Source organism: Dipodomys merriami, unplaced genomic scaffold, assembly GCF_024711535.1.
Source record: "Dipodomys merriami isolate MVZ:Mamm:240054 unplaced genomic scaffold, mDipMer1.0.p SCAF_138, whole genome shotgun sequence".
Classification (NCBI taxonomy): domain Eukaryota; kingdom Metazoa; phylum Chordata; class Mammalia; order Rodentia; family Heteromyidae; genus Dipodomys; species Dipodomys merriami.
The window spans coordinates 1616628-1630049 of record NW_027202693.1 but is presented as its reverse complement, the minus strand read 5'-3'; positions in this window follow the sequence as shown (position 1 = coordinate 1630049).

Sequence of the window (13422 nt, the reverse complement as noted above, 5' to 3'; positions counted from 1 at the left end):
TAGACCAGCACCTGGCCACTGTGACAAAAGAACAATCATGAGCGGCGGAGAGGCTGCGCTTTCAGTGATTTCCATGCATTTTCTCATGTCTAGGAGCCAAATCAATGAGAATTCGGTTTCTGTTCTGAAATAATTGAGAAGATTTTTTTTCCACTTGAAAACCCACAAAGGCTCCTTCAGCTGGCTCCGGGAAGCGGTGTGTATCCGCCTCTTTCAGGAGGCTCAAGGTGGAAAGCGAAGCAGGACCTGGAGCTGGTACCAGGGGCTTCTGGGGGGTAAGCCTAGAGAGGAAGTCAGGCCCTGGTGGCTCACACCTTTCATCCTAACTAATCAGGAGGCTGAGACCCGAGGATCCCGGTTCAACGCCAGCCTGACCAGGAAAGTCTGTGAGACTCTTATCTCCAATGAACGACTCAGAAAACCAGACGTGACACTGTGGCTCAAGTGGTAGAGTTCTAGCCTTGAGCACAAAGAGGCTCAGGGACAGCACCCAGCCCCAGAGTTCAAGCCCCATGACTGGCAAAAACAAAAACCTGGAGAGGAAAATAGGAAAAGCAGGTTGAGGCAAAGAAGAACCAGGCTTGTTAGAACCCGGGCAATGGAGCAGGGAGCACTGAACAATTCTGAATGACAGCCCCAAATGCAGCCCAAACACCAGATCCTCAGGGCAACCTTGGGTGGCGCAGCCATGGGCGGGGTGTGAGCTGAGGCAGATGCTGGGGACCTGCCAGCCAGTGATCATCTGCAAAAACCACACTTCCGGGGGCGGAGCCACAGCTGCCAGGACCCGCCCCCAGCCCTGCAGCTGTGCCAAGTGCCGCCAGGGCCTCCAAAGCCAGGACAAATGCATGTCCACTGCGTTCCTGCATTGTGTTTCCAAGATGAACCACAGATAGGCCCATCCCTAATTTAGAAGTCTCGTCCTGTAAGTGCTTGCTGACTTGGCAGGATCCGCGCTGACATAACTGCACAAATAATGAGGTTATCCGGGCAAAACTTGCATCAGATCAATTACCACTCTGTATGGGGGCCATCCGAGTGGCTCTCAAGGCCTTTTTTTCAGTTCGCCTATTTTTAAACCAAAGCTCTCAGGCTTCTGAACCACAACCCTGAGCCTGCCTTCCTGCTTAGCGTCTGGCTAATTTGGAGCTAAAACCAATGAGAGCCGAACAAAGAGACCAGGGCCCCTCCCTCAACCCCTCTCTCAGTTCCCATATTCTGATTAATTTTGGGGAGGGAGGGAGGGAGGGGAAGGAAGCAGTTGTGTTCATTTAAGTGGGGTGTCAAGAACTTGAGGGTCAAGAAAGGGGAGCCCGTTGTTATTGTGGGAGAGCAGATGGCAGGTTTCGGTGGTGGCTGGTGGCAAAAGATGTTAAGGGGCGATGGGCGGGGCCTAGGCTGTCCGGAAACCATCAAATCTAAGGGGAAAACCCTTGTGGCTAAACGTGGGTCCCCCAAATTCCTCCGTTGAAGTTCTAGGTCCCTTGTGTCTCAGAATATGACTTCACTTGGTCACCCAGCACGGATGAAAATAAAATCTGGTCATTTAGGCTGTAGCCTGCTTTGACATGGCTGGTGTCCTAACGGGCAGGAGAAATTGGGTGTTTGTTTGTTTTTTTGTTTTGTTTTGTTTTTTGGTCGGTCGTGGGGCTTGAACTCTGGGCCTGGGCGCTGTCCCTCAGCTCTTCAGCTCAAGGCGAGCGCTCTACCACTTGAGCTACAGCGCCACTTCCGGTTTTCCGGTGGTTTATTGGAGATAGGAGTCTCACGGTCTCTCCTGCCCGGGCTGGCTTTGAACCGCGATCCTCAGATCTCAGCCTCCTGAGTAGCTAGGATTACAGGCGTGAGCCACCAGCGCCCGGCTGGGCAGGAGAAATTGGGACACAGAGAGACATGCACAGAAGGAAGATGGCGTTGAGGAGACACGGGGAAAGCGTGCTTTGTCATCAGAGCAGCCCTCAGATGGGTTTCCCGACTTCCTCAACCTCGATCTCCTCATCTGCAGAATGGGACAATTACAGGCAGGCTGTGAGGATCTCATGGGAAGCCAGCCCTAAACTTCCTGGCCCGTGGCGCACGCGCAGTCACTGGCAGCTGACATCAGCTTCCCCGGAGCAGAGGGAAGCAAACATGCCAACACCTGCCAAGGGCCCTGGGAGCGTCGCCAGAATCCCCCATCCCAGATGGGAACTTTCCTCTCTGGTCTGAACTCGGGGATTCTACTCTGTGATATATCTGTATTTGTTTTAATATTTTTTTAAAAAAAAAGCAATAGCAACAATGCTTTAAATCACTGTCAGTGCTTTAAATCACAACTAGTGGCCCTGGAAAATAGGCCTTGAGTGGCCTCTGCCACGGAGCCCTTCCTTCTCCTCGACACAGACCTCGGAGCCCACAGCGGTGGGAAGAGGAGGATCTCCCTTTAACTCAGGGATCCTCAACAAGGGGGTGATTTCACCCACAGGGGAAACTCATCGAGCGATGGGAGATTGATTAGGGGCTGACAGAAACGGAAAGCATCTAACAAGACAGAAAGCTGTCAGCCCTAACGGACAGGCTTCCCAGGTGAAGGAGGAATTCCGTGGGAACCCAGAAGGCCCCCCTCGCTCCCCCTTCCCTCTCTCGAGTTGCTAGCACAGGCAGGAGGTATTGGGAAACACTGCTTTCCAGTGGGGCTGGGGCAAGGACAGCAGGGCGGTGGCCTCCATATTCTTTAGACCAAACCAGGGCCCAGTGCTGTCCCTCTTCTGCCTCTACCCGAGTTGTCCAACACCAGACAACTGTGTTGCCTTCTTCCCTCTCGTTCTCCCTCTCCACCTGGAGAGTCAAAGGAAACTTGCCTTGTGATAATGACAGCACATCCTCCACCTCTTGAGAAAAACCACTGGTCCTTCGGCCTCCCATCCCGTCCGCCTTGCGAGGCCCGGTGTGTTGAGGCCGGAGGGCTGTGTTGACACCCGTTGGGTCTGTGTCCCCAGGCGGGCCCAGCGTGACACATGAGCTCATTGCACAATTCTAGGTGTGGGACACCTCCCAGGGACGTTTGCTGCAGACTTCTGGGTTCTGGCGCTAAAGGGATGCAAGTGGGTATGTGTTATTGGAAAAGATGAAAATGTTCTAAAAATAAGTGATGTCGGATGGTCATGGAATGCAGGAAATTTGCTCAGAAAGATGTTAAATTGTACCATTTTAAAATGGTAAACGCTCTCATCTGTGAGTTGTAATGCGATGAAGGGGTGGGTTTGCGGGAGAGGAGGAAAGGGAGGCAGCTGCCTGGCAGCCTGCAAGCCCTTGGATTTCACGCAGCCTCCCGGCCGTCACCTTCTGCCCTGCCGCGATTCCAGAAGGGCCTCACCTGTCCACCAGAGTTCACTCTGTCCACACGTAGGGCAATCGTGAAGAACCAGGGAACTCTGCACTCTGCAGATCAGCCCCTTGCCAATCCGTGGCAACTAGGAATTGATGTACTGGTTCCTGGTCCGGGTGGCCCATTGGACAAGGAGTTCCCCAGTGTTTTCCAGGAAATCCTGAGCCCTTTGTTTCCCCCATGGTAGTTTGCTTGGTGAGATAAACTTCCTTCTTTCTTTCTTGCCTCAGTGTCCCTCCTTCCCTCCTCCCATTTCTTGGGATCTGCCTTCAAGTGTGTCTCTTGGCACTTGAACTGCTGTCTCAGCGTCCGCTCCCCACGAGGGAGCTGGTGAGAACTGGAGCTAGCCTTGGAGTCTGGCGGTCCAGGTTGGGGGGGTGTCTCAGCTCTATGTCACTGGTTTCGTGACTTTGACTAGGTTGCTTGGCCCTGAGTTTGGCTTTTCTGATAGGGATCACTCTGTGATGGTGACAGCATGAAGAAGCGGGGCGATCCTATAGCTAACGCCCTCAGCAGAGTGGACACATAGCCCATCTGTAATCTTATGTAACTTGATCGGATGGTGGCAGGCCCACCCAATAATCACAGACATTCAGATCAGCCTGAATGAAAGGGGGTCAGTGAGGTTTGTTGAGAATATATTCAGAGAGTATGCATTGGCAGCCAGGAGAAGAAAAGCTCTGATTTTCCTGTTGGGGTGAGAGGAGTCCTGCCCTTACCAAATGGCATGTGCCTCGCTGCCTGGACGCCAGCAGAGTGGAGCGGACAGCAGACTGTGTCTCATCTAGCTAACTAGATCTGAGACTCCTCCAAAGGATCCCATTCAACTAATGTGACGATCAGCAATTACTGGGGTTAGTTTTGTGACCTAGAGAGGAGAGGACACTGATCGATCTCGTTTGGTTCCATACTAAGCCTGGGTCACTAGGAAAAGAAATCCTCTGGTACTAACAAATAATTGAGATGATTATTATTGTTTGAAAAGATATTTAAACTGCTTTTAGGCCAAATCCTTATGTGTAAGAAGGAGATGGAAACGGATATCCTGCAAAAGACAGGGTCTTAATAGCACCTGGCTCAGTGTATATAAAGAGAGGCTGCGTAAATATTTAGTCTTCTTCCTTTCTCCATGAGCATAGCATCTCCCCATGATGGGGACAAAGATGGAAACCTGGGTCCTTCAACCTGGAGGAAGCAGCATATTTGTCAAGGCTCAAACGGCCACCGTGGTGGACAGACGGCACACACGCCGCCATTTCCCCTTCTGCAGTAGAGGCAGACATTAGTAATCGATCATGGCTCTTTTCATCCGAGTTTGGATACGGGCCCAGAATCTTTTCTAGCAGAGCACTCAAGGCTACCACGACCAACTGATCAGGTTTGGCAGGCAGAATGAAAGTTATTTGTCAGCCCCTGGTGACACAGGCTTGAAAACAATGGAGGTCAACACAAGGTCTGGTGCTCAATCCATACTTAATAAGTGGACGAGGAAGGGAGGAATCCTGTGAGGTTATTTAACGTCGTATCACTGCCTGTCCATTAGACAGTCTTGTCTGAAGATCGGGTCCAGGAACCTCCCCCCTAAATATAGACCCAGTTTTGTAGTGGGAGTTTTCAGAGCACACTTGGGAAGCTCATCAATTTAGGTCCCAAAGGAGTCTTTTCTGAATTATGAATATTATTGATAGGATCTCACGTCTTGGCATGTGAAAAGCCCCTTCTTGCCACATTTCGGTCCCGTATGGGCCGTGCGGAGCTAGCTGGAAGCGTAAGCTACCTGAAGAGTTTATCCTGGCAGCGAAGGCGAAATCCTTAATTGGTGAGGACTCAGATGACTATTTTCTGGCCAGGAGGCGCATCTCAAAACGGCCAGGGAAGAGACTGCAGCTGAGCTGTAATGCCAAGCCTGGTGGCCTCTCCTCAGGAAATTGGTTCTAACTGTAGGAATGACTGCCCTTTTTAAAGCAAAAATACCAGCGTCGGACATCAAGTCTGCCAGTTGCACATATCTTGTGCTATTAATCACAGCAAGCTTGATTCCTGCCCCCCAATGTGGGTCTTGTTCTACCATAAATTTAAAAGTATTTATCATGTTTACCCAATAACCAGCGTCAAACACATCCCTTCGAAAGGCAGAAAATGTACAAGAAGGGAACAAAATTACTCACAGATTTCCCCACCCAAAGATAGCATGTACATCTGGGTTATCCCGCCCCTTGTCATTTTGTCTATGCATATTTACTCCAATTACAGTTCTGCATTTTATATATGTGTGTGCAAATATTTGTACCTCCTGATTTTTCCTTTTATTTCAGAACCTCGCATTTATCCATGTTTTCTGCAAACTCTCCACACTTTGGTTGTCGCATCAATATTTCAATTAATAGATGTACTGTCATTTACCATGTGCCAGAGATTGCCTAAGTCGTTTAGGCACATTTCTTCCCCTCATCCTTACACTGCTGTACAGATGAAGACAGTGAAACCACATGCCACACAGGAAGTGCCAGGGCTGGGAGCTTCGAGCCCATGTGGGCTGCCTTCAGAGCTGGCATACTCAGTCATCATGCCAGACTTTTGCCAGGGGCCACATGGACCCTGAAGCTGGAGGAGATGGTGGTTGGCTGCTCTCCCATTTCGATTTCCAACAACTGACCGACTTGAAACAGTGTGTGCCAATTCCAGAAAGAAGAAATCTCCCTTTTCATCCTTGGCGAAGTGGGATAGTGTATATTTTGCATAAATAAGCAAGTGTGGGCTTAGTGGCATTCATATTCTGATGGCGTTATTGAGACGGCAATTTACATATGAAAAGTTCACCTGCGCTAGTGTGTTTCCAAAGTTGTCACCATCTCTACCAGTTTACTTCCAGAATGTTTCCATCATGCCCCCAAAAGGACCACGTGGCCACTGCCAATCACCTCCCCCATTCACCTCCCACACTCTCCTCTCCCAGCCCCTGACAACCACTGGTCTACTTTGCATCCCAATACACCTAAGTGTTCTAGACATGGCACATAAATGAAGTCAAACAGTACACAATCTTTCATGCCTGGCTTCTTTCTGGAGCCTAATGATACTTTCCAGACTCATCCACAGAGTGACAGGAACCCAGCCTGCTGAGAAGCAGCAATAACAACAATGTGTTGTTATGTCCACCATACTAGGCAGCCGCTCATTCCTTCCCAAGTCTGTAAGGCTCAATTTGCGCCGGTGTCCTCAACCCTTACCACCTCTGCATCAGTTGCTTTGGTGTTTCTGTGGCCAAAATAACTAGGAGAACTACTTAAAGGAGGCAGGGTTCTTCAGGCTCGTGGCTCTCCGGAGATGCCTGTCTGTGATTCTTGGCAGGGTTGACTATGGGGAGTCAGGACATCATACCTGATGGAGCTTGTCAAAGAGGACACTGTTCACATCATGGTTGACAGGAAGCCATGGGGGTGGAAACAGGAAGGGGAGGCAAAATAAGACTCGGAGGGACTCCCCAACCAAAGACCCACCTCCTCCACCCAGACCCCACCTTCCATGGTTCCACTGCCTCCCAACAGTCCATCCATCAGTGATCTAATCCTCTCACTACAGCAGAGCCATCTTGATTTAGAAATCTCAAGACCTGGCCTCCCAGACAGGCCCAGAGTTCTGTCTCATCCCATTAGCTTTGACTCTCTGTTGTGGCATGTTCCTGTGGTGTGTTTCTTCCCTCCTCTGTCACTCCTCAATTTCCTTTGCTTCATTTTGTCTCGTGTATGTATTTGCTTGAGTTATTCTAGATCTTTTTCTCTTTTTATTTGTTTAATCAATCACCCACTTCCCCTCCTCACACCGTGGAAAGTAAACTGTTGATACTTTTGTTGATACTAGAATTTTAAGTCACTGTTACAGATTTTTGTAAGATTTTTATTTTACATCTCATCTTTCCAAGGGCAACCCTAGTACTTATTTCCATTTACTCGAATCTTGCTTTATGCAATGTAATGGGATTTTGAACATTGTTATTTTTTAAGTAGTTTTTTTCATATAGCTCCTAGGTCTTTCTTCTTAAGTATTTTACTGCGTTGCTGTATAGTTTCTAAAGATGCAGCTTAAAGCAAGCATGTAACTGTTTTAAGTGTTGTTATGATTAGAATATTAAATTAGAATGTGTTCCCAGTGTCCATTTCAGGAACTTAACTGCTAGTCTATAGAGAGCTAGAGATAGTTGTATACTTGTATTGTTTCCAGTTACTTTAAAAATCACTCTTCTTGATTGTAGTGGGGCTATTTCTTTTCTGTTCTTTTTTTAAATGAGAGAATCTACTAGATTTCATTATGCAAGTAAGCCATTGGCAAAAGAGAAAGCTTAGTTGTGTGTAGTTTGGATTAGTTTAATGTAGCTGTGAAGAGACAGCTTACAAAATGGGAGAAAAATCTTTGCTGGCTATTTATGTGGCAAGGGATTAATATCCCAAACAGATTTAAATAAAATTCAAAAACTTAAGCGCCGAAAAACAAATATTCTATCTAATAAGTTGGCAAAATAGTTGAAGTGTTCTCAGGAAAAGTACAAATGTCCAGGAAGTGCATCAGGAAATGGTCAACATCCTCAGCCGTAAAGGATGCAAATCAGCAGGACACTGAGATTCCACCAGACCCCATTCAGAGTGGTCCTGGATGGAGAACACAACCCACAACAAATGCAGGCCAGAGTGCAGGGCACGGGGACCCTCATGTGCTGCTGGTGGGAACGTGAGCTAGGGAAGCCACTGTGGATGTCAGCACAGAGGTTTCTCCAAAAGCTACAAGTAGGTATATGCCCATAGGGATTTAAGCCGGCACAGCACAGCCTGCACACCCATGCTTTAAGCAGCACCGTTCCCCACAACCAAGTGACAAAATCAGCTTCGATGCCCATCACTCAATGAAAGAGAAGTATCAACTCCTTCCGTAGACACAGGGGAATATTATTCAGCCATAAAGAAGAACAGAATTACAACATTTGCAGGAAAACGGGTGGAACGGGAGAGCATCATGTTGAGTGAAAGAAGCCAGACTCCAATAACCATACATTCTCTCTCGTATGCAGAGGCTGAAACATAAATGAGAGAAGTGCATGAACAGAAATGGGGGACCTTCTGGTGGGGGGCTGGGGTGAGGGACTAACCAGTGAAAGATGGGAGTGGGTTAAGAGAGGATGCAAGAAGAAAAGGTGATTGGAGCACATTATATATACATACTACAATGTCATGATGAGCCGGGCGCCAAGTGGCTCACGCCTGTAATCCTAGCTACTCAGGAGGCTGAGATCTGAGGATCGTAGGCCAGGAAAGTCGGTGAGACACTTACCTCCAATGAGTTACCAACAACAACAAGAAGAAAGCCAGAAGTGGAGCTGTGGCTCAAGTGGTCGAGCACTAGCCTTGAGCAAAAAAAAAAGTAAACAAAAAAAAACAAAAAACAAAAAAAACCCAAGGACAGCACCCCAGCCCTGAGTTGGAACCTCATGACCAGCACCAAAAAAAAAAAAAAAAAAAAAAAAAAAAAAAAAAAAAAAGTCGAGGGAGAGATAGAGAGTGTGGGAAAAAAGTAAGTTGAGACTAGAAGAGCTGAATGTGAGCAATGTACAATTCATTGTACACTGGAAAATCACAGGGACTCCCCTCCCCCCTGTACAGAATACATACCAATGGAAGAATAAATAAATAAAAACAAGCTTTGGGAGGGCTGGGGAACGTGGCTGGCAGAGAGCTTCGCCTGGCATACGCAGACACTCAGTTCAATCCCCAGAACCGCACACCCACACAAAAAGCTTTTAAATTTATTTTTCCCTTCTGCTGCTATTTTGTGATTCCTGTCCCATTAAATCCAGCCTCCCATCACTGTGAATTCTCTTCCCAGAATTTCTCTTAATTTACTTTGTTCTTTATTTTAACCTCGAGGGTTCGGAGTAAATTCTCTTATTGTTTGGTTAGTAACTCTTTATTATGAAGGCATCTCAGCTTATTAATTTCCCTCTGACTCTACCATTTGTTTGTATTCTTAGGTTTTGCTATAAAGTGTTCTTATTCGTTGCTTGAGAAAGATTGAACTTTATTGTCTCGGATTGCTTGCCAATTTTCAGCGATCACAAATAAACAAAGTAATAAAGTGTCTCTAAAATTATTGGATTATGATCAGAGAGAATTTGGCTAGAAGAAAAAAATCTCTTTATTTCATTCATGGAGGTTTTCTTTATGTCCAAACATATAATAGATGTCATGATTATGAGAAAATATTATTTATTTTTCTGTTAAGGCAAGTATATGTTACTCTAGGAATCCATTAAACTGAGTTTGTAGGGTATACTGTGCAATTTCTTTGTGTCCGTTCTTGTTTTGATTTCTATTTATCTGCCTTCTATGGAGAAGAAGTATTGATTTCTTCAAATATAGATGTATTTATTTGGTCAAGTTCCCATTGGTTGTTTGAATTCCTTTGGGTCCCGGCCTTAGGGTTTCTGTACTGTTTTTGTGGTTGTTTTTGTTGTTGTTGTTCTGTGTTTTGGTGCTGGTCCTGGAGCTTGAACTCAGGGACTGGCCTCTATCCCTGAGCTTTTTAGCTTAAGGGTAGTGCCCTATCACTTGAACCACAGCTCTACTTCTGGCTTTTGGGTAATTAATTGGAGAGAAGCAGGTCTTGGATGCCCAGGATGGCTCAGATGAGGATCCTCTGATCTCAGCTTCCTAAATAGCTAGGATCACAGACGTGAGCCACCGGTGCCTGCTCCTGAATTTATGTTAAGCCATTTATTCTTCCCAGGATAATCTAGGTAGGAGAGGAGGAGCCTATGCTCTTCTAGCTTTGTTTCAGGGAAACGCAAGCCCCAGGGCAGTGGCCCTCTGTTTCCAAGCAAGCTGATGTTAGCAAGCAGGCGCGCAGTTTAGTGCTGTGGTTTGAGCCCGTATTTAACCTTTGCAGTTTAGTGCTGTGGTTTGAGCCCGTATTTAACCTTTGCCTACCCCTCTGAAGGGCCTGGGTGAGCAATGACTCTGTCCCCCTCTGCTTGAAGGCCGAGGTTTCCCAGAGCGGCTGTCCATCGCCCAAGGGCAGCTGGTGCCTCCCACAGGACAGCGGCTTCTGATTTTCTTCCTTTCCTTCCTGTCTCTTCCAGCACCGCTCCCCTCACCCCATCCCTGCCCCGGCAACCGGGTGCCTGCCAATCAGCAGTTTCCTTGGGCACAGATGGATGGGTGGACCGCAGCCCTACCTGGGCCCAGCTCTTCCCCTGGTCTGCAGCTCTTTTCCACAGGAAACCTCGGCCATAGCAAAGTTATTTGTTACCTGGAGCTCCCTCTGCTGTTCAAAGCTTCACCTGGAAACAGGGCGGCGCTGGGAAGCACAGCTGGGCATCTGTGCACCTGGGGGCTGGGCTGAGGTCACTTCCTCTCTGGGCGGGGTTAGGGAAGGGCAGCTGGGGTTGGTGCCTGTGCCCTGCAGTCAGGGCCAAGGGACCTCGGCCTTCCGGCCTGTGGCCAGCCCAGGGCCCCGGGGGGTTGTAAGTGCTTGTTGGAGTCAGTCAGGGCTTCGCTGGTGTGCAGGCCGCCCTCCCACGGGCCCCATACCCACGCCCAGACACGGACGGGACACCTGCCCTCGAGTCTCTTCTTTATGCAGAAGTGAAACTCAAGAATTTTCAAAAATGGTTTTCTGAGGAAAGCCAAGTCCATTGGGTAGCCCTTGGGTAAAAACAGACCCAAAACAAAACAAAACAAAACCCCAACAACAACGAAAAGCGACAGGCACGTGGCTGCAAGGATAAAAGCGGCTGTGTCTTTCACAAAATCTGACTCTTGGTCTGAAATTTATTTAAATGCAGAGGGAGGCGAGTGCCCCCCTCCCTCCCTTGCTCCACCATGAGATCAGGAGAGGACAAGAAACTGGCTTTTTACAAACTGACCTGAGCCTGGACCTGAGCCCAACCCGACAGTGGCCAGGGGCACCGTTTCATGTAAAATAAATGCCCAAGGCTGGGCACTGGTGGCTCACGCCTGTCATCCTAGCTGCTCAAGAGGCTGAGATCTGAGGATCATGTTTGAAACCAGCCCAAAGTCTGTGAAACTCCTATCTCCAATCAATCACCAAAAAGCTGGCAGTGGAGCCATGGCTCAATCGGTAGAGCACTAGGCTTGAGTGAAAAGCTCAGGGATGGCACCAGGCCCTGAGGTTCAGCCCTAGAACTGGCACGTGCCCAAGGAGGGGGGTAGGCGGCAGACAACAACAATAGGAGGAAAGGAAGAAAGGAAAAATAGAAGCCCCGTCGGCTGAGCACTTACTAGATGTCAGTCTTGATGGGTTATCTCCTGTAATGCTTACAAGAAACCTATGCTAAGGGTTCTACTATTAGTCACATTTTATAGATGGGTAAACTGAGGCACAGAATGAGTTCACAATGTTGCTAAAGGCCCAGAAAGCAACAGGGTGGGGAATCAAGCCTGGGAAACCTCATACTAACCTACTCTCCAGCCAGCTCTTAATCCCAAGGGCCAGTCCCTGCAACCCCCCCCGTGCCCCGATGAAGGCCACTCTTGCCCAGCACATAAGCAGGGCCACGCGTGTTTGCTGGTTGACTGAATGAGCTTTTTTGAAAGTCTAAGGACCAGGGCTCACACAGTACTTTCTTCTCCATCCTGTTCCCTAGCTCTGGTTTCCTCCAAACACAGAGTGGCTGCTGTGGCCCCGTGGGCCTTAGAGAACTCACAGGCTCCCCTCTGCTTCTCCCGGGGGCTCTGGATTCTGCAGCAGCCCCTCCCCTCCAACTGAGATGGCATCATGGACTCAAACTCCCCAATTCCGCACCCCAACTGCTGCCCCCCACTCACAGACAGACAAATTGCTTTTGTACCAGGGCAGAAAGACAGTAGAGAAGATTCTGGAGATGCCTTTTCTATTTCTTCTATCTTGGGTGATTTTTTTGCCACCAGGGGGAAAAAAAAAAAACATCACATAAGCTGTTTATGGTGCTGAGCACCTGTCTGGAGCTTCTAAAACCTCAGGCCTTGCGTGGCTTTTATGAGTTGAAATAAACAAACAGCTCTTTCTCCAGGGATGGAGGGCTGAGCGTTCTAGCCTTCCTGCTGCCCCGGGGGAGTCCCAAGGGAGCTGAATCAGAGGCGGCCTAAGGGACCAGGGCTAACTGTGTCACCTGGAGGAGGCCGCGCACTGCCTGAGGGCCTTGAGCAGAGCAGAGCAGTGCAGGGCCGGAGGGCAGCTCCTGCAGCCCCACCCCCACCCCAGAGCAGCGGTAGGGGTGGGGGGTGGAGAGAGGCCATACTGAAGGTGGGATTTGAACTCAGGGCTTGGCACTCAGGGCCAGGTACTGTGCCACTCCAGCCGCATCTCCAACCCTTTGCTCTGCTCTAGCTATTTTTTAGATCATGTGTCATGTTTTTACCCAGTCCTCCTTGTCACATCTTCCCAGAATTTGGGATGAGCAGTGCAATGGTAACTTTTTGCCTGGGGTAGTCTTGCACGGTGATCTCCTCCCAGTCTCCCCCCCTGAGTAGCTGGGATTAAAGGCATGAGCTGCTGCATCTCGTTCTGTATCCTTGAGAAGAAACTTGAGAAAGATTGGACACTCTTTCCCCTGAGCTAGAAAGGAACGGAGGATACCAGCAGACTCGGCAGTGCAGGCCCAGAAGCCTGTGAAACACCCCCCTTCTCCCCCCAAGTGAACAAGAGCCTGGGGAAGGTGGGGGGGGGGAGAGGGGGGAAAGAAGAGGGCTTGTAGGTGATGGTTCTGGGCTGCTGGATGAAGCCGGGCCCGAGGTGTTGACTCTGAAATGCTTTGGTTTCATGTTTTCTGACATGGAGATTCCCAGACGGCAAGGGTGGCAGCCCCACCTCTGTTCTCCCTAATTCCCTGAGCGCTGGGCCTCAAAGAGAGGCCTCTGTGGCTGCCCACGGGCCTGGCCAGGCCGTTGGCGCCCTGGGGCCCGACTCAGGTCTGGAGAGGGGAATCTCCACCGGCTGGCAGCCGGCTGGGTAATTCATGGATTCAAAAAGCCCTTTTTGTTCCCGCAGCCAGCCGCACTCCTTGCGAA